The following is a 25,790-nucleotide window of genomic DNA, read 5'->3' as shown; positions in this document are numbered from 1 at the left end:
ATCTCAAGTAACAAATTCTTAGTAGCAGTTACCTTTGAGTGTCCAGTTTTTAAGGATCGATAAAATTAAAAAGTGTACAGTATTTATTTTCTTCTTTCAGGTTGATTATGTGACCGCTCTGGCAAAAGCACTTTGACAACTGTAAGAAGAGAGGGCATGCGCACACAGGGAACTGTGGGGGCTGAAGTCCTTCACTAGGTACTCTGCCTGACTTAAGCACGTTCAGCCAAGGAAAGGAGGAAGCCTCGAAAATACTGATTCCAAGGGGAAGCGGTTGTGCCCGGATTACATTATATTTTCCTACCAATCTGAATCACGAATTGTTGAAATGAAAAGGGAGAAAAATAAACTGGTTTGTCTACTTGATTTAGGAAGCCAGGTTAAAAGAGAAACTGGATTGAAGGACTCAAAATAAATAAACCCAGCAGAGCTACCTTAAATGGTATTAGAATGGTAATGACTGGGTAGCCAGCAATAGGAACCCTACCGGAGCAAAAAGAGATTGGGGTGGGGAGGGATTAGAAAAGGAGGAGGACTACAAGGAAAAGATAAATACTTAAAATCTGACCATCCTTCAAAGAAACATTTTTAGTATCATAGAATGAAAAATACCTTAATATTAAATGTGATATTAACCGTGGAGATCAGGTAAAAATAGGTTTCAGTCACAAATTTCTGACATCTTATCCACCAAGATTTCTTTGTATTTGAGTTTTCAATGAAGGCACAAATCACTTAAGATTCTACTTGATATGCTCTGAATCAACTAACCTCCTTATTTTACTTGTCAAAATGAAAGTTTACTTTGCATTATTCATACAATGATCAATCAAAAAAAATTCAACTCTTTTAAGCTAAAATAATATTTGGTGAAATATTTAAAAATAATTTGACATTTAGTGTTTCATTGCATAGGACAGTGACTTCTTTATTCAACACAAAAAGTAAATACAATTTCTATTTTTCAAAAAAAAATTTTTGGTGTATATTTTTCCTATCTTAACCTCATGACTCCAAGGCTAGAATCTCACAACATATTAGCATCAACCCTTATTATCCATAGCTTCTGAGAGCAATAGTTCAACTACCAGTTTGCTCACGTAGGCAGAAGATACTACTTCTTGTGGGATTTGGTTCAACGCTATTCACCCAAGGGGTTCAGAGTAAATGTCAGTTGATGACTATGCTGATTGAACTTGGAACTAAAAATGTTAAGCATCATTTAAAACTATCTTAATTCTCTATTTCCTTTCTTCGCCAATTAGAATTTAAAGAATTACCAGAGACTACCAATTTGCAGCATTAGTGGTCTTTGTTTCTAGTTATTTCTAAGGAAAAAAACCAAAACAATTTACAAATTATTGTAAATCAACCTGTGAAACACTCTTTTTAAAAGAACTAAATGGCCTTCTTATTCCTACTGTGAACTTATTTTATACTCACCATTTTTCTCTTCCTCTGCTCTCCTAAAGAAAGCTTCACTTCTGCCAATGTGCTGTACTTACTATTTGCATTCCAGAGTCCCTCAGGATCACTCAAGGTTAATCTTATTCCTGAAGACCTCCTTAACCTACCAAACTTCTACATTTTCAAGTACATCAATTAGGTACCAAACAAAAAAAGTTCCTTCATAAAAACCTTACATAGATTTGTTTTTAAAATATAATTTTTAAAATGATTTATAATTAATATGGCAAGATTTTATTGGTAGAAATTCTTGTTATTCAGGTGTGCTTGAAAGTGGTTTACTTGGACATTTATTTATCCACCTGACCCCAAGTGCAGGTCTAATAATAATTCACACAATAAAAAAAAATAAATAAACTTTGGCACCAACCCATGATAAACGGCAATCAGTAATTATTTGCACTGCCCATACTTAATGTAATCTTATTATATGAAGTAATTTCTGCTCTTCCTTTGCTAAAATGAGCATTCAAATCTAAAAAGAAAATGACTCAGGGCACCTGGGTGGCTCAGTCGGTTAAGTGCCTGCCTTCGGTTCAGGTCACTATCCCAGGGTTCTGGGATGGAGTCCAGAGCTGGGCTAGGGCCCTGCTCAATGGGTAGTCTGCTTCTGCTTCTCCCTCTGTTCCTCCCACACCTCCTACTCTCTCTCTCTCAAATAAATAAAATCTTTTTTAAAAAAGTAAAAAAACAAACAAACAAACCCACAAGAAAATGACTTAAACATAAATACCAAGATGTATAAATACCAAGCAAACTATAAATTACAGGATGACCCTCCCCCCCCCCAACAAGGATAAAGACCTCTACTGAAATCCTGTTTTTTATTTAACCAGAAAGGAAGAACTTTCTAAATTTTGTCTTCAGGTCACAGAGCTTAACCATATATCCCTTTGAATAGTCATGGAAAGCTGTAAAAATAGACTCTGCAGAGTTAACTCACTGGGATATACATGGGTCAAGTACATCCTGCTGGCTTTCTTCCCTGCCTTCCCTACTTACATCTCTAGCACAGGGTTTATGACTCCTGGGTAATTGGTGGTTGCTCCACAGATGTTTGCTGAATGAATAAATGAATGAATGGATGGATGAAATATAGTTTTTGATTATCTAAAACAGCCAAATTTTGAGTAAGTATTAAATTATTCTCCCTTTAGAAGAGCAATTGCTTTTTCATCAGCTGCGTGAATGGATATGGAAAGGAGTGGTATAAAACAGAAAACCATTTTTGGTTTTGATCCTTAGGATGGTGAGCACTATCTAGATCATTTGATTATCATTATGAAATAACAGATACTCAGCACTAATTGAACAAGGAACTTTGTTCCCATCTAAGAGTTTACAATCTAATAAAGACATCCCCACCCCCAAAACTGCTTAAGTTCACAATAGCACTCAGAGCTAAATCCAGTGGATGTTTTGTCAGTCTTGATCTTGCTTGCTCTTGCAGCAACACTGACTAACTGACCACACTTTCTGGATATATCTTCCCTTTGCTGCCTTCATGCTGTCTTGTTTTGTTTTGTTTTTTCCACATTTGGGGTTATGTGCCCTCTGGCATGCTGGTGCTCTCTCTCACTAGCTCTCAGTCTTCTTTGCTGACTTTAAATATTGAATTCCTCAGGGCTCTATCCTAGGCTGTTTTCTCACCTCACTCTGTGTGTATGGTTTTCCCAACTCTAAGGAAAGGACCAGGCCTGTCATATTGATAGCTATATTCCCAACATCTATCACTGTGCCTAGCACATAAGAAGTAGGCATTCAGTAAATATTTGTTGGATTAAAGTTACATTTATGTGCAAAGGGCCAAAAATGCCAAGGCAATCTAGATGGCAAAAAATAATAAACCTAGAGGACTCACACTACTAGATATCAAGACCTATTATAAAGCTATAGTAATTAGGGTGTGGTATTGGCACAAGGATAAGCAAATAGACACATGAAACAAAATAAAAAGTCCAGAAACAGATCAAATATGTATGGTCACCAGATTTATGAAAATAGTAACACTACAGTAGTGAAAGAATTTTTTTTCAATAAAGTATATTGAAGTCAACTAAATATCCACATGGCAAAAAAGAGACTTTCACCCTTGCCACAACATACACAAAAATCAATTCCAGATGGATTGTAGGTCTAAATGTAAAAGGTAAACAATAAAGCCTTTAAAGAACATAGGAGAATATTTTCATGACACTGGCATAGGCAACAATTTCAACAGGTCACAAAACCATTAACCATAAAGGAAAAATTTAATAAGCTAAACAAAGTAAATTAAGAACATCTGTTTACCCAAGGACAGTTTTAAGAGTGAAAACTCATAGAATGAGAGAAATATATGCAATATGTACATTTTTCAATAAAAGATTTGTAATCAGAATATAAAAAGGACCCTTACAAATTAATAGTAAACATCCCAAAGAAAAAGGCAACTGACTTCAACCAAAAATATTCAAATGCTCAAAAATACATGAAAAAAAAAGCATATGAACACCTCACTAATCATCAAAGAAATACAAAATAAAACCAAAAATGCTAAAATTGGAAAAGGCAGATAATACCATATATTAGCAAAGATGTGGGAACAACTCATTCTCAAACACCGGTGGTGGAAGAATAATATAATTATACAACCACATTACAAAACTATTTAGCAGGATCTATTAAAGCAAACATTCAGGCACACATGGGTAGTGCAGTCAGTTGAGCATCTGACTCTTGGTTTGGGCTCAGGTCTAGGCTCAGGTTGTGTTCTTGAGGTGGTGGGATTAAGCCCCATGGTATGCTCTTGCTTATACTCTCTCTCCCTCTCCCTCTCCCCCTCCCTGCTCCTGCATGTGCGGGAACATGTGCGTGTGCACACGCGCTCTCTCTCTCAAATAAATATTTTTTAAAAGGCAACATTCATACACCTTATGACCCACCAATTCTGCATCTAGATATATACCCATCAGAAATCCAAACATGTTCACCAAAAGACATATTCAAAGCAGCATTAATCAGAAATAGCCCACACCTGGAAACAATCCAAATATTCATCCACAAATGGATAAGTAAATTTGTGATAGATTCATACAAGGAATATCATAAGGCAAAGATAAAGAAGAGATTATTACTCTACAGAACTACATAGATAATCTGCATGAATACAATGCTGAGTGAAGCCTAACAAAAGCAGAGGACATACTGTATGATTTGACTTACATAAAGTTCTAATAAAACTAATTTATGGGTTGGAATTCACCATAGTGGTTAGCTCTGCAGAGAAATAATGATTGGCAGGGGATTTATAAAAGGGGACTGCAGGGATTCTGGTGATATGCTCTATTTCTTAAACTGGATGCTGTTACACAGGTGTATTTACTTTGAAATTTCAGAAAACTGGACACTTACAATTTATGCACTTTTCTGCATTTTTGTTATATTTCCATTAAATTTCTAAAACTTACATACATATATTTGCAAAGACTGACTTCTGTAAGATAAAGAGAAAAAATAGCACAATCTGGCCAAGTAAAAAGAAGAGCCCTAAGTCTAGGTCATGCAGCTAGAAAAATAAATGGAGGGGGGGTTCCCTACATGCCAAGCCTGTGCTATGGGCACTACATGCAAAGATGAAAAAAGCCAAAGTCCCTTGACTTCAAATACCTCGCAGCCTAAGGAGGTAAAAATAATTGCGTCCAACTATGGTAAATTAGATATCCCCTAGGTAACCTAGAAAGCCTTTAAGATTGTTAAAGCCTAAGGCAATTTACAAGCAGGAAATCCACATATTCTGAGTGAGGATCTATTAAGCAATTCTAGATCAGACTAAGTTTGAGAACGTAACAAGAGAAAAGGGAGCAAAAAGGGAACCAGGTGAACCAAATGTGGTTTAGTGGGCAATGTGGAGAGCACCTGGAGTTCGTGTTTCTCACCTCTCCACTAGCTTTGAGTTCATTCATTCATTCAACAATTTAATGAAAGGCCTCCTAGCCATAAAGAAGTAATTATAAAACTTCACCTACTTTTTTCTTGACCTTGTCTCTAACCTAGAAGGGAAAACTGAGGCTATTAGAGAATAATGCCCTCAATTTCTCAGCTGCCTATCAGCAAGTCTCCCCTTACAAACTTACCTGTAATCCCCACCATACTTCCTTCCCTTCTATCTCAGAGGAAGCTGAGTTCCCCTACACGTCCATAATTAATCACTCCATCTATAGTCTAGAGCTCATTCCTTCTAGTTTCCTTAAGACCTAGTTCATTAGTTAATTATTCCCAGCATTCTCCTTCCCATTCCAGACAGGTTGCTTGAAAGAAACCTCTAGGTCCTAGCTCTATGTTCATTTCCAGTTGACTTCCAAATCTAACTGCATGTGGTTTCTGCCCCTACTATCCTGCTGAAAGTACTCTTATTACCAATCTTACTAAAGTCACCAATGACCAACTGACACTTCTCAATTATTTTTTTACTTTGCCATTCATCCTTCATAAAACACTTGTAGTAAGCAGAATTCTAAGATGGCCCTCCAGTATTCCAGGCTACAAGGACAACAGGAACCTTAGTCCTGTAACTGCAATTCTGCCAACAAGAATGAGCTTGAAAACAGATTTGACAATCTGAACAGAGAACCCAGTCATACTGCATCAGACTTCTGATCCCTAAAACTGTTAAGTCATAAATGAGTGTTGTTTTAAGCCATTAAGCTTGGGGTAATTTGTTACACAGCAGTAGCAAACTAACACAACACTATTATATTTTCTTTGAAGACACTGCTTTCCTGGTTCTTCTAAAGTTTCTTCAGTCTCCTGGCTACTAAACAGACCTTTCCCCAGGGTTCTCCTAATTCTCCACTCTCCCTGAACAATATTATATTCATGAACTGGGAAACTGAGTTCACTGCCACCTAGGTTTCCAGATCAAATCTTCTTGCTAAGCTCCAAACCACTATTTAACTAACAACTTCTCTGAGGATCCTACAGCACCTCTTCTCCCACATGTGCTTCTGCCTTTATTTCTGGTCTACTTATCTTTATCCTACTTAATGGGACTACCATCCACGTAGTCACCCAAGTTAGGAATCTGGACATGTTTTGTCTTTTCCCTTCTCTCTCACTGAGGGACAAGTCAAACTGGTCACTAAAATTCATTAATTCAGCCTCCTAAATTTCTGCCTGACATCCCCTCCTCTTCATTTGCAGCCAGTTTTACACTTCACCTGGATTGTGGCAGTAATGCACTAATATATCTCATCTAGTACCCCTTCAAATGTGGCCTCTACACTAAAGCCCAAATAATCATTCAAATACAGTTTTACTATGGTATACCCCTTCCTAAAACTTTCAAATTATTTTTCCCCTGACAAGAGGATAAAATACAAACTTAACTCTTCTTCTACTCTTCTTCCCAGACCTAACTATTACAGGTCCCTGGATGGGCCATGGTCTTCTACCATAATGCCTCTGCACATATTACTTCTGCCTGAAATATCTTTCTACCTCTTGATAACCTCCTCTTACTGACCCAATAGAATCTAGTTCAAATGTCACCTCTTTGAAGCTTTCCCTGGCCATGGAAGCAGAATTGTCCATTCCCTCCTTCACAACCCCCCATAATACAAACATACCTCTATTACAATATTCTTCATACTTTAGTTTAATTATCTGCTTATACACCTATCTTTCCTAGAAAAGCTCCAGGATCAGGACTCTATTCATCTTTGTAACCCAGGCCCAGGCCTGAAACTTAAAGATAAAATAAAAGTTTGCTGGATGAAAGTTTGTTGACCAAATAGAACAAGGTTTTTACCACAAATTATAAAAGCTGAGAGCACTTCTTGAACATTAGGTGAAGAGAAATGCTCTTGCCATTAAAAGTATTTCAAAGACATTATGTTTAATGAGGCTATATTTAATGTTTAATGAAGACATTCCATACTAAAATTTCGTGGAATTAATCTACTCTTTCTCCTATCACAGGACATTTAATTTGTTTACAAATGTTCACCATTTTCCAAACTGAATGTTTCTTTAAGCCATTTCTAAAGAAAAAGTTACTTGGTTGAAAGGCATAACCTTAAGACCTTAGATACATATTAACAAATTGTTTTTAAAAGGTTGCAGCAGTTTCTAGCTCGTGCAGAAATTAACTTCTAATATGAAAACAATCCATGATTAGTGTATATAACAAAGAATAATATAGTTATTGTTCCAATAACAACCTACTGTAGAAAAACTCTATTCTTTTGATATAAAGTTAAATAAATATATAATAAATAAAATTCAGTGTCTTTCAGCACCCTAATATATTCAATACTTTTGTCATTCTTCATCATACTTTCATGTGGTAAGGAAATACTACAGATAAGTTTGTATACTTACAGCCTATGTTTATTAGCTGGAGATTCCATTTCAAATGACATGTCAACCTGTGTATGTGTGTAGTCCATTAGAAAAAAACATGAACACACTTCATCTATGTTTCCTATGTTTCTATATTTCAGTTGTAATTAATTTTATTTTAAAACCAAATATCCATGAAGGTGGACAAAAGGTACAAGTTTCCAGTTATAAAATAAGGCCTAGGGCTGTAATGTACAACATGGTGACTATAGTTAGTAATATTGTATTGCATATTTCAAAGTTGCTAAGAGAGTAGACTTTAAAAGTTTTTCACAAGAAAAAAAAATTGTAACTGTGTGGTAATAGATGTTCTCTTATTATGGTGATCATTTTGCAATATATACAAATATTGATCATGTTGTACACCTGAAACTAATTAAATGTTCTATGTCAATTATACCTCAATTTAAAAATATTCGTATATATTTTAAGAATCTGTATTCATCCAGGATCTAAATAATGCACAGGGGCCCAGATATTTTATATAAAAAGTTTTATACATCAAAGATTTGTGATCTTGGGGTGCTTGGCTGGCTCAGTAGGTAAAGCATGTGACTCTTGATCTCAGAGTTGTAAGTTCAAGCCCCATGTTGGCTGTAGAGATTACTTAAAAATAAAATCTTTAAAATAAAAATTTGTGAACTTATAGAGTAACTAAATATACACTCTTTAAAAAGTGCCCCAGGGTGCTTGGGTGGCTCAGTTGGCTAAGCATCTGCCTTTGGCTCAGGTCATGATCCCTGAGTCCTGGGATGGAGCCCTGTGTTGGGCTCCCTGCTAAATGGGAGTCTGCTTCTCCCTCTCCCTCTGCCCCTGCTCGTACTCTCTCTCATTCACTCTCTTAAATAAAATCTTTAAAAATAAATAAATAAACTCGCCAATTTGATACAGCATACCTCCCTTTACTAGATCTTATTCATTTTCCTACTCTCATCATGGTAACTCAGTCAAAAGAACCCTCAGAACAATGCAAAAATTGCAGAATATTTCAGAAATATAGTTAAGCTTAAATGGGTCATTTTTCTCTCCCCATACTAATTTCATTTTGATTTTAAATTTCCATTAAAAAATTATTCTGAGAGGCCACATGTTCTTTCAGAAGACTTCAGAGAAGCAAACCCTACCCAGTTAATGTTTTAAGTTGTCGTCAAATCTCCTGACAATTTCACCATTTCACTTTAAATGCTGTTCAAAAGCCACCCTCACTAAATTGGAATCAACAGGCACCTCTCAGGGAGCTAGCCTAAGATGTACCACCAACTTCCACAGTTTCAACTTCTATCCCCAAAGTTTTAGCTATGGCTATGAGCATTTTCCTAAGAGCTTTCCAACTACCTGCTAGACATTTCCATGCACAAGGTTCATCGTGTCACTCATCATTATCTATAGAACAAGGGTCAACCACTTACCCTAAGTATTTAGCGCTCTCCCCTTCTAATCCTAACCTATGTTCCCAGATAGTATTATCCCCACTTCTCCAGGCAAGTTGGTCTACTCAGGGTCTGAAGCTTGCCAATGTTACTGATCCCATATGGAATGCCCTCCTCCTCCTTTCTACTTATCCTAATTTCACCTTTCTTCAGAGCCTCCTTCAAACACCAGTTCCTAACAATAGCATCTATCTGTATCATGCATTTATTGCTTTCAATTTCTATTTATCTTCTCTGGTATAATTATGTTAACTCCCCAACTAGAACTCTAAGCTTCCTGGGGAAAGCTCAGCAAAGTCTGGCAGAGTATTTTGCAGTGAGCTTAGTAATAAGAGCTAACATTTATGGAACACATAATGTGTGCTAGATAAAATGCTAAGTGCTTTCCACATATTAGTTCATTTAATCCACGTAAAAAACTCATGAGATAAATAGTTACTGTCCCTAATTCCAGATGATAAAATGGAAACTTAGAATGGTGATTTACCTGTCCAAGTTACAAAACTAGTAAATGCCAGATCTAAGACCTAATTTCAGGTTTGTCTAATTCTAAAGCTGTCTTTTTGTTAGACTCATACAAGCAGATCCTCTTGTTCTACTTGATCCATACAGCCTACGACACAGTTTGGGCTTCAAAGGTATGAAAAGAGGGAAAATTGTGGCTCAGCAACTTTTCTCTCTCCCATTGATACAAAGCTTTTATACAATGACCTTTGCCTGAAAACCAGAGATAAGCTCTAACCAAGGGATTCCAAATTCCACCCATGGGCAAGACCCAATCCTACTCCAGGGTGTTCTAAAAATAATATGTCTTCAAGAGAATGAATCATCAAAAGAACTGATTTTAGTCCTCAAGGATCCCAAGAGCAACACTGGTCCAGGCCTTAAAGTGATGGAGAGAAGCTTTCTTTGCCATAATCTGCTTTAACAGCCAGTAATTTATAGGTGCTGTACAAGTTAATGATCAGAGGGATCATCAGAAAAGGAAGGGCAACGGTCAGTATGTCTACCCAGGTAGCCCGTGGGTCTTAGTATTTGAAACCAAATGGTGTTTGTGTAATGTTAGTGCCTAACATTCACAGACATTAGACTTTACCAAACTCTTTCACCTTTATCATCTCACTCGATGTTAACAGCCCTGTACAGTGGATAGACAACGTAGGGCCCTCACACTCACTTCTCCAGATTGTGCAATGCACCAGAAGGCTAGCCTCTGAGGCTAGTGGAGAATGAAATCTAGTACGTGTTCTGCTCACCCAGCTCATGAACCTTAATGTAGAGCTGCATCTACTTGGAAAAAGAGGCACCTTTTCCTAATTTCCACAAAGGGACTGTATGAACAGGTAACAGTCCCAAGGATAACCATTGGGATCCCTACTTTAAAGATGTGGATGTCAATTATACCTAAATACAGCTAGAAAAATTAAAAATAAAGATGTGGAAACCCAGGTTCAAAGATGTTTCAAGATATAGTTAATACGTAGTGGATCTAAGATTAGGATTCAGGTCTTCCAACTCACTAGGTAACACATTTTGTCAACTACACTATAAGTTTCCCATTGGTTCAGTTTAATGCAGGTGATCTCTGTCTTCTCATGTGGCAGACCTGTATCTTCAGCACTTTGCTACAAATGGCTGAACCAAAATCCACAGCTTTTTGGTGTAGCTCTGTCCTGAGGCCATAGCTGTTCTCTTATTGAGGAAACTAAGAATCAGATACATGTGTCAACTGTACCAAGAGGGATACTTTAGATGGATCTCCCACCACTTTTGGAAAAGCACATTGGACCACCTGCCCTAATGTTAATGGATCATACACCATCACAGTGGCAGGGAATCAACATTATTAATATTATGGGAGGTGGTATGTGGAAAGGACATTGGATATGAAATCCAATTATCTAAGTTTAGATACCAGCATTACCACTTGTTAGCTGCCTGGCCCTGGGAGATAACAAAAACAAATATTTATTAAGCACACACTATTTGCTTTGTCATGTACTTTGTTTACATGATGAATAACTGCACACAACCCTAATAAGTTATGTGCCTTCATTATCCCCATTTCGCAGATGAAAAATATTGAGGCTCTGAGAAGTCCAAGTAACTTACCCTACATTACACTGTTGGTAAGTGGAGAAGCCAGGATTTAAACCCTGCAATATGATTCTAAAACCCACGTTCTCAATTTCTCAGTCTCTGTTTCCTCTAGAATTAAATAGGGATTATAATAACAGCTGCCCTACCTAAATCAGAATTATATTAGTGTGTACGAGGGCATTTTTAATAAACTATAAAGCAGCAAAGGTCAATGTATGAAATCTAAAGCTAATACTGACAGGCAGATGTGTTTATCTGGAAGGTCTACACTCAAGTACATATTTCCTTGTCTCTTTTCCACTTAACACCAGGAGTCAAAAGACCTACGTTAAGCCCATGCTTCTTGTAGCAACAATGATCTTGCTATCTGGACATTTCATTTTTTTTTTTTTTAAGATTTTTATTTATTTATTTGACAGAGAGAGACAGCCAGTGAGAGAGGGAACACAAGCAGGGGGAGTGGGAGAGGAAGAAGCAGCCTCCCAGTGTAGGAGCCTGATGTGGGGCTCGATCCCAGGACCCCGGGATCACGCCCTGAGCCAAAGGCAGATGCTTAACGACTGAGCCACCCAGGAGCCCCTATCCAGACATTTCTTATCCCACCTCTTTCTATAACCTGTGTTCCCTACTATGGAAGCAGGTACAGTAGGACATACATACCCTTAAAGTGCCACAGGATATAGATTTTATTAGTTTCAAAATCAGTGGATTGAGAGAATTTCTTCATCATCTAGTGATGACGATGATGATGATGATGATATTCGTACTAACTGATCATTTAGTCTACGTAGGCATCTAGGTAAGCATTTTATATGCCTTATCAGCTAATCCTCATAATAACTCGAGAGACAGAAGTTATCATTCTTCTCATTTTTCACATAAGGAAACTAGGGCTTAGAAATCCTAAGTAGGGACACCTGGGTGGCTCAGTCCTTTAAGCAGTTAAGCATCTGTCTTTGGCTCAGGTCATGATCCCAGGGTCACAAGATTGAGTCCCACATCGGGCTCCTTGCTCAGTGGGGAGCCTGCTTCTCCCTCCGCCTGCTGCTCCCCGCTTGTGCTCTCTTTCTCTCTCCTTCTCTCTCTCTCTCACGAATAAATGAAATCTTTTTAAAAAAAATGCTAAATAATTTGCCCAAGGTGATGTAAGTTGTGAATAAATAAGCTGTCTATTTTGACTTCAAAACTCAAGCTCTAAAGCCTAGCGCTTATCCCTTATCTCCTGCCACACCCAGGCACAACCCAGAGGACTTACAACAGTGCCCACATTTTCTTCCTTACAATCAGGCTTCTGCCTCCCACTGCTTCTTACTTTAATGACCATATATTTTCCAAACAAAAGTGAAAACATGTGGTCTGACAATCTTAAATAAACTTCAGAAAAATCTAGGTCCTGTGGTTGTTTGTCTTTCTCCTCCATACCTGACCACTGAAAACAAGCCCTATTCAGAGCATTCTTGGCTTTTCTTTTGAGCCCAGGCCTGCCTCATCTTAGTGTTAAACCATCTTCTTTAGTGTTAAACTGGATCTTTACCGAAAAGTCTGAGAGTCTCTTAGAGAATGAAACCTCAATTAGCCTTATTATTCTGAAAAACTCCTCTCTCAGAAGAAAAAGATGAAAGGAAGAAAGGTTTTCCTTCCTCTTTTTTTTTTATTTTTTAAAAAAAGAAGTTCTTCAGACATCCCTTTGAAACATCCCACTCTTCTAGAAATGGTCTCTCCCGGGGAGAGCAGAGAGGAGGAAAAAGAGAAGTTTACCTGTTCTCTTAAGGGAAAGACATTATTATGCCTCTCCTTTTCATTTTTTAAAGTGTATTTATTAATTAATTTTATTTATTTAAGTAATCTCTATACCCAATGTGGGGCTCAAACTCAAGACCCCAAGACCAAGAGTCACATGTTCTTCCAACTGAGCCAGCCAGGTGCTCCTGCCTCTCCTTTATAAAGTGGCTCTTCATTGCTGTTTGCACTGTAGGTCCTCCCTACAAAAGAGAAGACAAAAAAAGAAAGCACAAACCCTAAATTTCATTTACAGAAATAATCTGCAAATTCATTCATTCAACATATTTATTGAGCACCTACTACGCAGTAGGCTCCCAAAATTCACTATTGCTCTCTTCCACCTAAATGCAAGATCAAGAACACTCAAAAGTAGTAAACAAGAAAGAAAAGTTCTTCTACATGGGGGAAGGGAGGAATGGTTGTTGAAAAAATAAAAATAAATAAGAAAATACCAGATAAAAATAAGTGCTACAGGGGCGCCTGGGTGGCACAGCGGTTAAGCGTCTGCCTTCGGCTCAGGGCATGATCCCGGCGTTCTGGGATCGAGCCCCACATCAGGCTCCTCCGCTATGAGCCTGCTTCTTCCTCTCCCACTCCCCCTGCTTGTGTTCCCTCTCTCGCTGGCTGCCTCTATCTGTCGAATAAATAAATAAAATCTTAAAAAAAAAAAAATAAGTGCTACAAAGAACAAAAGGGTGATGTGACTGAGAGAATCTGGTAGGGTATTTAGATTAGATGATCGCTTAAAATTCTCAATGACACCTGAATTAAGCTCCCTCCTGAATTAAAAGGACCCATCCATGCAAGGAGGAGGAATAAGCCTTAGAGCAGAGGTTGGCACACTTTTTCTGTAAAAGAGCCACGAAGTCAATATTACAGGCTTTGCAAGTCACATAAGTTCTCCTGAATATAACTGGTTTTGTTCTTGTTGTTGTAGTTGTTTTACAATCCTTTAGAAATGTAAAAATCATTCTTAGTCCTCTGAAGGTATAAAAATAAGCCTCTGGCAAAATTTGGCCCCTGCCTTAGTTTTCTGACCCGTTTTAGAAGAACATCTAATCTACTGTAGCTAGAGAGCAAGTAAACAATGAGGAAAGTGGTACAAGATGAGATCTGGAAGGTAGGCAGGAGCCAGATCATGTAGGGCCTTTTAGGCTAAGTTAAGATTTTGAATTTTTTTCTAAGTTCGATGGGAATCCCCTGGAGAATCTTAAGCAAAACAGTGACATGGTCTGCTTTAAGCTTTAAAAAGACCACTGTGGCTCTCTGTGGAGAATAGACTGTAGCTGGGGTCAGAGTAGAAGCAGAGTTGATTAGGGGGGCAGCTATTGTATCATCCAGGCCAGAAAAAACGAGGGTGGTGGTGGTACAGACAGAACGTGAACTGAATACCCTTAATGAAAGCTATGTATATCACTGATGAACAAAATCATGGATGGATTCTTGAAATTTTACCTTAAAATCACAACAGTAGTATAAAGAGCTTAGGTGGAGCTATAAATAGTATTAAGTTTGATTCATAGGAAAATGTTCGTTACTCAAAATTTTAGCAATATTTTGACATTTTTGATTTATAGTTATTTGACTTTCAGGAAGATCATCTTTTTCTCTCTCCTCCTAGTGAAATGATTCACAGTATCTCCACTGATTCCTCATACTCATTATTTTCCCCTTTTCACCTAAATGAATTATAGACTTAGAATGTCCTCTCATTTCAGATTGCACTGCAGTCAACCAAAAGATAACTACTCTTTTAAAATCTGAGAAACTTCCAACTTCTCTTGGCAATACACCCCTCTCTCTCAAAATTTCCACCATGAGGAAGTTGTAAATATAAGTGATTCTCACACTATCCAAAATCATTTCCTTGTTCTTTCTTTCATTAAAATACTGCAGAGGGGCACCAGGGTGGCTCAGTCAGTTAAGCGTCTGCCTTCAGCTCAGATCATGATCTCAGGGTCCTGGGATCCAGCCGAAGGTCAGGCTCCCTGCTCAGCGGGGAGTCTGCCTCTTCCTCTCCTTCTGCCCCCCTTCCCCGCTGGTGTACATACTCCCCCCACCCCTGTCTCAAATAAATAAAATCTTTTTTAAAAAATACTGCCAAGTTTTGAAAATTCGTCAAGCTGTACATTTAGTTTGGGCATTTTTTTTTTTTGTATATTTCTTATGACTTTTTTTAGAAATTGTGTGTGGGGGTGGAATACCCAGATACACAGAGAGGTTCCAATGATCACAACCTTTAAGGGGTAGGCAGATTAGACCATGTCATATGTTGAGCTTCTTGGAGGCAGATTCTGAGACCAAGTTTTGCATGCAAATGTTTTATTGCAGATAGGACACAATTGGCAAATACATCTACAATGAAATGAAGAAGGCAGGGAAAGTCAGAGAGATACATTGACCCCCAAACTGGTTACAACTGAGTACTCAGCAGATCTTGTGATGAGCTCTGGAGCTGAAATGGCCCTCAGACTTGCCTCAAACGAGGCAAGGAAGCTAAACCTTTGCATCTTAAATCAGCCAGTCACTGACTGTGGGTTCCCGGGAACATAACCTAAAGTGAGGGAGTTCCCTGCATCCTAAAGGAATGCCCAGTAAAACAAACAAACAAAAAAAACACCTTCACATTCACACCATCGGGAGCTAGTATTTCCATCAGCTATGGGATAAGCACTTCAGCTATGAAGAGAGGATCTGGGTTGAAGCATCACAGTATCCACTACAGAGGGATATTCAGGTATTCTCGTATAGTCAGTTTTACTGTTTAATGCTTATCATGGTGCATAGTATTTTACCATGGGTATATAGTATTTTAATTAAAATACTCTAGTAAAGTTTAGTATGTTAAATATACTAATTACCATGCTAATTAGTATTTTCACGAAAACACTAAGTTTTACTATGTAATATAGTATCTTACTATTGAGCACACAGCATTTTTATTAAAAATAAACAGCATTCATGTTAAAATATTTAGGAACACACTTTTAAAAAATACTGCTAGAGAGGCGCCTGGGTGGCGCAGTCATTAAACGTCTGCCTTCGGCTCAGGGCGTGATCCCGGTATTCTGGGATTGAGCCCCACATCAGGTTCCTCCACTAGGAGCCTGCTTCTTCCTCTCCCACTCCCCCTGCTTGTGTTCCCTCTCTCGCTGGCTGTCTCTGTCAAATAAATAAATAAAATCTTTAAAAAAAAAATACTGCTAGAAAAGTGACTCAAGTACCATTTCAACTGTGCACCATTATGCAGCTGATGATTAAACCTAAGCCATTTTTCACTCTTGGTTCTTTTCTATCAAGTCATATGGCTCCTTCTGTGATAAGACTCCTCTATCCTCTTCTGTCACTGCCACCAATTCTGGTTCCCACCTACATCTCCTCAAACCTAAAATGCCTCCTGTGTCCAATTTCACCCAAGTTGCTCCACTGCATGACTTGCATTAATTCCTCAAACAGTCATTGAAAGCCTGTATAAGGCTTTGGGGAAATAACTTTGGGCAAGAAGACACAATCCCTCCATCTCTTACAAACATTAATTTTCAGTGAGTGAGGTCTTAGTCAATATCATGATAAATAATTTCATAGAAGTTGGGATAAAAATGCTATGAAAAAGTACCAGATGTATGAAACCATATGATGTCAGGATCTGGATTAGGAGGTCAGGGTGTTTTCTAAAGTAAGCAAAATGAGTCTTAAAGAACAAAAGAATAAAGTTCAAAGGAAGTATGTTCCATGCAAAGAGAATAGCTTCTGGCTACCTTCAGGCTCTGGAGAGAAGGTGCACAGTGTACTCAAGGAACTAAGGGAGAAAGCCAGTAGCCACATTCTGGAGCTTAGGGTTCAGCTGGGAAACTGGTAAGTAAGCAAGGGCAATATAAAGCCATTAGAAGTAGGATTTTATTTTGCTTTTTTAAAAATCTTTTCATCTTGAGATAATTTCACAATTGCAAAATTATAAAAAATAATTTCCTTATACTTTTCAACCACATTCTCCAAATGTTAACAACTTAAGTGACCACAGAATCACCAAAATCAATTGATTCTACACTTATTATCTAACTTACAGACCTTATTTTACCAATTGCTCCACTAATGTCCCTTCTAAGAATCCAATCCAGGATCACACATTGCTTTCATTGTCATGTCTCCTTAGTTTCCTTTATTTTTTTTTTCCCTTAGTTTCCTTTAAATAGGATAGTTCCTCAGTGTTTATCTTTCATTGCCTTGACACTTTTGAGAAGTACAGGCCAGTTATTAGGTAGAATGTACTTCAATTATGGTTTATCTAATGTCTCCTCATGATCAAATTCAGGTTATACATTTTTACCACAAAAGGGATGTTGTCCTTCTCAGTGCATCATTTCAGAGGGAACATCATATGATGTGGATTTGTCCCACTGTGCTATTAATGTTGATCACTTGGTTAGGATAGTGTCTGCCAGATTTCTCCACTGTAAAACTATTCACTTTTGACTTAAATATCTTTGAGAAGATCCTTTTTTTTTTTTTTAAGATTTACTTATTTTAGAGCGAGCGAGAGAGAGAGAGAGAGTGCGCGCATGAGTCAGGGGAGGGACAAAGGAAGAGAATCTTCAAGCAGACTCCCCACTGAGCTCAGAGCCCTACAAGGGGCTCAGTCTCAGGACCCATAAGATCACGACATGAGCTGAAATCAAGAGTCGGACGTTTAACCAACTGAGCCATCCAAGCATCCCATCTTTGGGAAGATATTTTCTATGTGAATATTCTGTTTCTCAACATACTTTCACCCAATAATTTTAGCATCCATTAACGATTCTTACCTGCATCAATTATTTCTGTGGTATTTGCAAACAGTGATCTGCTCTTTTCATCAACTCTTCTACATTAACTGCAATGCTACTCTAAGGAAGAGTTTTTCTTTCTCCCCTATTTATTCATTTATTTTTATCAGTAATGACTCATGGATTCATATTTTATTCCATGAGTTGTAATTTATTACTATTACTATTCTGTCACTAAAATGTCCCCTGTTCCATTGGAATCCCTTCAGGTTGATTGCGAGGTCTTTTTTTTTTTTAGCACATCCCTACTTTATGGCACTGCAGATGTTCCAGCTCATGTACTTTTCCTGCCCCAGTTTGGAATTAGCAAAGAGATAATTTCTCTAAAGAGCCTAGGTTGAGACACCTCTTGGTATATTCACTAGTTTGGGGGTGTCATTGCCTTAGGCTCTCTCAGAAGATAGAACTAAAAAGTATATTTATGCATACATCTATTAAATCATGAGTTTGTATTGATACATCCAATTCCAATCAAACATTACAGGGTTCATTATAACCTTAGAAGTGTCATTTTTTTTTTCTTTTTTTTGAGAGAGAGAGAGTGCATGCCCGCCACTGTGAGTGGGGGAAGGGGAAGATGGGGAGGGAGATGGAGACAGAATCTTAAGCAGACTCCACACTGAGTGCAGAGCCCAACATGGGGCTCCATTTCACAACCCTGGGATCCTGACCTGAGCTGAAACCAAGAGTTGGACGTTTAACCCACTGAGCCACCCAGGTGCCCCAGAAGGGTCCTTTTTTTTTTTTTTTTTACTTCAATAAATATTTACTGAACACCTGCCATTGGCCTGGTTCTGTGCTAGATATTGAGGATATAATATTGAACAAAATCGGTATGGTCCCTTGGTCCCTGTCCCTGCCCTCTTGAAGCTTAGATTCTAGAAGGTCCAATTTATTAATTATTCCCCTTTTCTCCAAAATTGCTAAATTTAAATTTATGCTTTTCACTGGTGCTTAACCAGTGGAGGAGTGGTTTGAATTGGGTCTTGAAGGAGTATGTAGATATATGAAGAGAAAGAGTGTCAACTTTTACGGAATGCTTGCTTAAGGCTAGAAACTTCTCACCTAAACCCCATAGCCCCATTTGAGAGGTGAGAAAATGGAGACCTCTCCTTACCTCCACGGTAAGGATTTAAACAGGCCACAGAAGGATTTTAAGCAGGTAACATGACCAGTTCTACATTTCTTTTCTTTCCTTTTCTTTTCTTTTTAGTTTACACTTCTTAAGGGGTCATTCTACTGGAGAATCAAAGGAAGAAAGATTGTCAAATTGTCAAAGGCCAACTGTCACATCAGTTGAAGGGGGGGGTGAAAGAAAATGTGGAGAGACCAATTTAAGGCTGTTAAGTAGTCCAAGGTAAGAGATGACAGTCAACTGGACTGAGGTGAAGGCAGGAAGAATGGAAACAACTATATTTGAGAAATATTTAGGAGATAAATGGACCATTTGGGTGACTGACCGAAGGGTAGGAGGATAAGGGAGAAAAATGACTCAAGGAGGACTCCTAGGTTTCTCAGAGTATGTACAAAATACTGGTTCACATCTCCATATATTATAAACATGACTACGTCTCTTCCATTAAACTGTAAACAACCTGATGACAAGAACAGTGTAACAGTGTATGATTCATATCTTTGTATCCCCAATATCTCCTACAGTGTCTGGTACATAGTTGGAGCTCAAGAAATGTTGAATAAATGATTGAATGGATGATCTTCCTCAGAATTACCAAGTTGAGATTTCAGCTGTAGAGATTTAAATTAGATAAAACACCCTCATAAAGGCCTAAAACTCCCTACACAGAGGAAAAGTACGTATGCTGAATATCTATCCTCCCAAAAGGGTATAATAGACCATATTCCTGGTCTATTAGTTTATTATATATACTTTCTCTTCTATCATAAATTCATCTTACCCAAGACTTAAAACACAGAAGCTATAAAATAGAGCTAAGTGTTTGGCTTTAACAATGAATTTCACTTTGCACCTATCAGATTGCCAAAAATTAATGCCTGTTAATTGCCTATCCCTGGCAGGGCATGGAGGTAAGGAGAGGTCTCCATTTTCTCACCTCTCAAATGGGGCTATGGGGTTTAGGTGAGAAGTTTCTAGCCTTAAGCAAGCATTCCGTAAAAGTTGACACTCTTTCTCTTCATATATCTACATACTCCTTCAAGACCCAATTCAAACCACTCCTCCAACTAGGAAACCTGCCCAGACCACCAATATGCAGCAATCTCTTTTTCCTTCTCTGAGCTCGTGGAATACTTATCTAATAAAATTCTTCAAAAATTAATCAAGGGTAGTACTGTGATTGCTCTTGTAAAAAATCGCTTTCTTTTTTACTTGTTATTTAGCTACTCACATACTCATACACTGTTCTCCAGTGAAGTCAGATATGTCTTCATACATCAATGTGAAGTCAGCTATGCCACTTATTTGCTATGACTTCATCTTCCCAATTTTCAATGTTCTCATCTGTAAAACGGGAGACATAGATACCTATCTGGTAAGGTTGTTGTTAGGATTTGAAATAATGTGTGTAAAGGGTCCAGCATATGCCACATATTTGGTATTCAACAAATAGATGCCAACAAGCACCAGTGAGGGCAGTTGTCAGACCTTTTCCAAATTTCAATCCTATCCCAGATATAGCACTTCACAGAGTGCCTCACACATGACTGCTGCTGGATATTTAGTTTATTTTTACTCCACCTTTTCCAAAAAAGATTTAAGGCAGCTAGGTGTTCAACAAATATTTGTTAAATGATTACGAGCCACACTTTCCAGTCAGATGTTTTTTCTTCCTTTCAGCTTTTTCCATAATAAGCAAAACACCACAATATTGTGACTTTTTAAAAGTTTTTAATCATCCTTCACTTGCACCAAGGATTTCTTCTGTTACTTTTTAATCTAACTAAACAAACAAAAAAAATTTAACTATAAAATATATGCTCATGGTGAAAATGAAAACGTTATGAGGTAATAAAATGAAAAGCAGGCTCCTCTCCCCATATTCAGTCTTACCATCCAGAGGTAATATTTTTTAAAAAGCAATTTCCTATATATTCTTCTAGAAATCTCCTTACATATACATCCTAAAGTTAAAATAAAATAAAACAAGTGAATGGGATAGTACTATAGAGACTATCAACTACCTGCTTTTTTCACTTAATATATAGGTAGTATTTATTGGTTTTGGGGTCTGGCAACTATCTTACCTTCTTTAAAGGTTTAAAGATTTTCTTAAAGATTTTCCCTGATTAATATCTTATTAATATAAGCTCCACAAGGGTCTTTTCATCTCTGTTGCTCTACTCTATCCCCAGCACCTAAATAAAACCTGAAACATAAGCATATGGTCAATAAGTATTTGCTAATGAATGTACTTCCTTTTGAGGAATTGCCTTCATTCATTTAAGGTATACTGCCCACTCTTAGCCAAGTGGCAAAAAAGATTGATTAGATGCTCCATCCTTAGATTTTGAACTGTGAGCAGAATAAAAACAGTTATAGTTTCTTCATTCCAGGGCTGAACCCATTTAAGGATGAGGAATGTTCCTGCTATCAATATTCTCTGGGGTGGCTGCTACTTCACTGTCCTAGCCTGGATCTCCTGCCTTACCTCCAATCTTGTGAACTAACGCATATCTTCCCAATGATTTTCCCTTCTGTCGTTAGTTCAGCATTTCTCAACCTCAGCACTAGTGGCATTTTTTTTAATTTTCTTTTTTTTAAGTAAGCTCTACACCCCACGTGGGGCTCAAACTCACAACCCCGAGATCAAGAGTACCATGCTCCACTGACTGAGCCAGCCAGGTGCCCTAGCACTACTGACATTTTGAGCTACATAATTCTTTGTTCTGAGGGGCTCTTCTGTGCATTGCATATGTTTAGCAGCATTACTGGTCTCTACCCACCAGATGCCAGTAGCATCCCCTGGTGTAACAATCAAAAATGTCTCCAGACATTAACAAATGTCCCCTAAAGGGTCTGAATTAGCTAGCTGATTTCTTTGGAACAAAAAAATAAAATAAAATAAAATCCTAACTGATGGCTACTATATCTTTGGCAATTTTTCCTATGGCCTGTATAGAAATATCTCATTTGTTTAAATATCTCAGCTATATCATATTATATGATATAATTTTTAACTATACGTTATTAAAACAGTCTACTAATAATGGATTTCAAGGTTTTTCTCTGGCGTTATTTTATAATTTTTTAGAAGATTTTATTTTTAAGTAATCTTTACAACTCAACATGGGGCTTGAACTCACAACCCCAAGATCAAGAGTCACTTTTTCTACCAACTGAGGCAGCCAGGTGCCTTATCTGAAGTTACTTTAAACAGCAGCTTTATGGAGATATAACGCTATATAATTCATCCACTGAAAGTTTACAATTCAATGGCTTTTAGTGTACTCAGAGTTGCAATCCTCACTGCAATCAACTTTAGAACAATTTCATCACCTCAAAAAGAAATTCCTGCACAACTTAGTAGTTACTACCCCCAAAGCCCTGTCTGCCACAGCTCTAGGCAACTACTAATCTATTTTCTATCTCTGCAGACTTACCTCTTCTTAACATTTCATGAAATGGAATCCTAGAACATGTGCTCTTTGGAATTATTTCACTTAGTGTAATGTTTTCAAGGTTCATCCATGTTGTAGCATGTATCAGTACTTCATTCCTTTTTATTATTGAACAATATTCCATTGCATGGACACACCACATTTTATCTATCCATTTATCAATTGATGGGCATTGGGTTGCTCTACTTTTTGTCTATTATGAACAATGCTGCTATGAATATTCATGTACAAGCTTTTATGTAGACATGTTTTCACTTTTCTTGGCTATAGACCTGGAGGTAGAATTGCTGGGTCATTTGGAAACTTTATGTTTTACCTTCTGAGGAGCTACCAGAATGTTTTCCAACGTGGCCACACCATTTTCTCTCCCCAACAGCAGTATACTAGAGCTCCAATTTCTTCACATTCTTACCAACATTTGTCCTTTCTTTTATTTGTATCTCCTTGATAGTTAATGTTGGTGATCATCTCTTCATATACTTAGTGGCCGTTTGTATATCTTTGGAGAAATGTCTATTCAGACCCTTTGTCCATTTTTAAATTGGGTTGTCTTTCTTACTATAGAGTTGTAATAAATCTTCATATATTCTAGATACAAGTCCCCTCTCAGATACACGATTCCAAAAATTTTTTCCCACCCCATGGGATGTCCTTTCACTTTCTTAACAGTATCCCTCACAGCACAAAAATTTAAATTTTTTGTCAATCTTTCAGGTAAAAATAGTGTGCCGTGAGCAGCCAGTTCAGTTTGCACCTCAATCATGTCTGTGTGTTTCTCTGAGACAACCATCATATTTGGATGCAGATGTGTACACATTTCCCATTTCACCACACAGAATATTAAAAATGTGTGTATGTAAGGGTCAAGATTTAATGAAATACTGAAAAATAGTGAATATTTTTTACTGCTTACTCAAGAACAATCTTTTTTTGAGTGTGAGAGAGAGAAAGAGCACAAGAATGCTCAAGGGGTGGAGAGGGGCAGAGAGAGAGATCTTAAGCAGGGGAGCCCAACGTGGGGCTCAATCTCACAATCCTGAGATCATGACCTAAGCCCAAATCAAGAGTTGGACACTTAACCAACTGAGCCACCCAGGCACCCCAATTAAGAACATTCTTAAGTGAACTTTTGTTTTGCTTTTACTGCATGTGCATGATGGTAAAAAGTATATAACATTAGTACAGTTTAGCGCCAATGTCTTTAATGGTGCTAAGGTACAAGCAGTTTCATCCATCGTTGCTTGTGCCATCAATGTAAATGCCAATTTACATGAAAAGGGCAATACAGTGAAAAGGGCAAATAATGTTTTAGTATTATTATGAAAATAATCTTGACCTGACATACTCCTGGACAGGTTCTCAAGGAGCCCTAGGGGTCTGCTAGGCCACATTTTGAGAACTGCTACTCTATGACATTCATGTTTATTTGAAAAGGAAAAAAAATTCCTTATATGTATGTTTTCTAATAAACTGATACTCCGGGAACAAGATACAAGAGGGAATATGTGACATGTTATCTTCTGATTTTTGCCTACCTTTGACATACCATTGCACATCCCAGGGACACATAACCCAGAGAGAGGAATTTAAGCAAGGATAATGAAAAGTAATGGGTCTTCCACCGTATGTATGAGGAGAAGGCAAGTTAGTGGATGATGATATTATGTAAAATTATTTACCCTTTGTAAATATCTACTGCATTAGAGTGGATATAAGTTGTTAGGATTCTATTCTCTAAGTAGCAAATAAAGATAGACAGGTCTTAGACTGTCCTCTGTAAGGCCAGTGAAGCTTCTGTCCAGAATTAAGCAAAGTCAATTCAGAGTAATCCTATAGATTCTAAGCCAGTAAAATGTACTCTGGAGACCAAACTCTCCCGTTGAAAGTCCTTTAGAGACAGGGGCCTTATCTACTTAGGAACTACTTACTTTATCTAAGGATCTTCAAGCACTAATAGCTGTGTTTAAGCAAACTTGAAAATAGTTACAGACCATGGCCAAGTTACCGGGATCTAACTTGTCTTTCTTTCTAATCCATCCTGCATACCACTTCAAAGTTAATCCCCCTAAATCACTCTCACCTTTATTCAAGAACTTTCAGTAGTAATTAAAAGCTAACACTAATGGAGCTCTTAACCATGTGCCCAGCACTATACTGGACAATTTAAATGAATTTTCTCATTTAATCCTCCCAGTAATCCAATGAGATATATTCTATAGTTCTTTTCCTGGAGATGAAGAAACCTGGCTTAAATAGATTCGATAACCTGCCCAAAGTTGCTGAGCTTCTGAGTGGCAATACCAAGACTCAAACCCAAGCTCTTGACTACTGCCGTATTTTCGCAGAGATACTACTGGTCTAATAATCACTTAGGGAACTTGTTTTTTCGTTTTGTTTTTTTTTTTTTTAAACAGCTAATTGGGCATAATGACAAGGCACACACATCAGAATTTCCAGGGCGAGTCTCTGACTCACACCAGGTTTAGGAACCACAAGTTAACTTCCCATTTCCTAGAGAATGGAGTGGATTTCCTATGTCTAAATTACTCCTCTTAGGAGGATTCTAGAATAAGGGCAAAATTCCTTAAATTGGCCTACAAAGTTCTTCATTGCCTGTCATTTGATTGACCTTTTTTGGTCTCATCTTGCCCCAACTTCCCTTTTGTTTCGGTCTCCTCTATTCATTACAGGGCTTTCCTTTACAGGGTATTCGCACATGCTGTTCTTTGGTCTGGGATGCTCACCCCCCTCCCGTTGTCTAGTTAGCTCTTGCTCTTCTTTAGGCTTCAGCATAATGGACACTTCCTGAGAAAAACTTTCCTGAACTGCCTAGGTCAAATCCCTAGTTATAATCTCTCATAACACTATGTACCACATTTACAAATTAAAAAATATTTATGTGATAATCTCTCTCTCACTATAAACTATACAAAGATAGGTATAATCTCTCATAACACTATGTACCACATTTACAAATTAAAAAATATTTATGTGATAATCTCTCTCTCACTATAAACTATACAAAGATAGGTAATATGCTTGTTTTTGCCCATTATGGTATTCCCAGTGCCTAGCTTAGTGCCTGTCACATAAATACTGAATGTTCAATAAATATTTGTTGAAAGAATTAATAGATTCAAGGCCTTTTGAACTATTCCCTATTTAACTAATCAAATGTATTTTTCACTCTTACTCAACAGAGACCTACAGT

General features: G+C 37.6%; 1 protein-coding gene across 5 annotated transcripts in view; it reads right to left on the bottom strand.

The window, feature by feature from the left end:
- The window catches only part of CPEB3 (cytoplasmic polyadenylation element binding protein 3), a 178,538-nt gene that overhangs the window by 148,492 nt on the left and 4,256 nt on the right, over nucleotides 1-25,790 (bottom strand). For 3 of the 5 annotated variants that reach the window (XM_044378033.3, XM_026481649.4, XM_026481652.4), the window contains exon 1: nucleotides 33-319. The exons of the other annotated variants lie outside the window; for them this stretch is intronic. The gene's annotated coding sequence lies outside the window, so the exon portion shown is untranslated. Of the gene's footprint in view, nucleotides 1-32; nucleotides 320-25,790 lie in introns of those variants that run through there. 5 annotated transcript variants of the gene reach the window in all.

Source organism: Ursus arctos, unplaced genomic scaffold (genome assembly GCF_023065955.2).
Source record: "Ursus arctos isolate Adak ecotype North America unplaced genomic scaffold, UrsArc2.0 scaffold_7, whole genome shotgun sequence".
In the NCBI taxonomy this organism is placed as follows: Eukaryota; Metazoa; Chordata; class Mammalia; order Carnivora; family Ursidae; genus Ursus; species Ursus arctos.
Note: the sequence above shows the minus strand (reverse complement) of the source record. Positions and strands in the feature narration are given on the sequence as shown.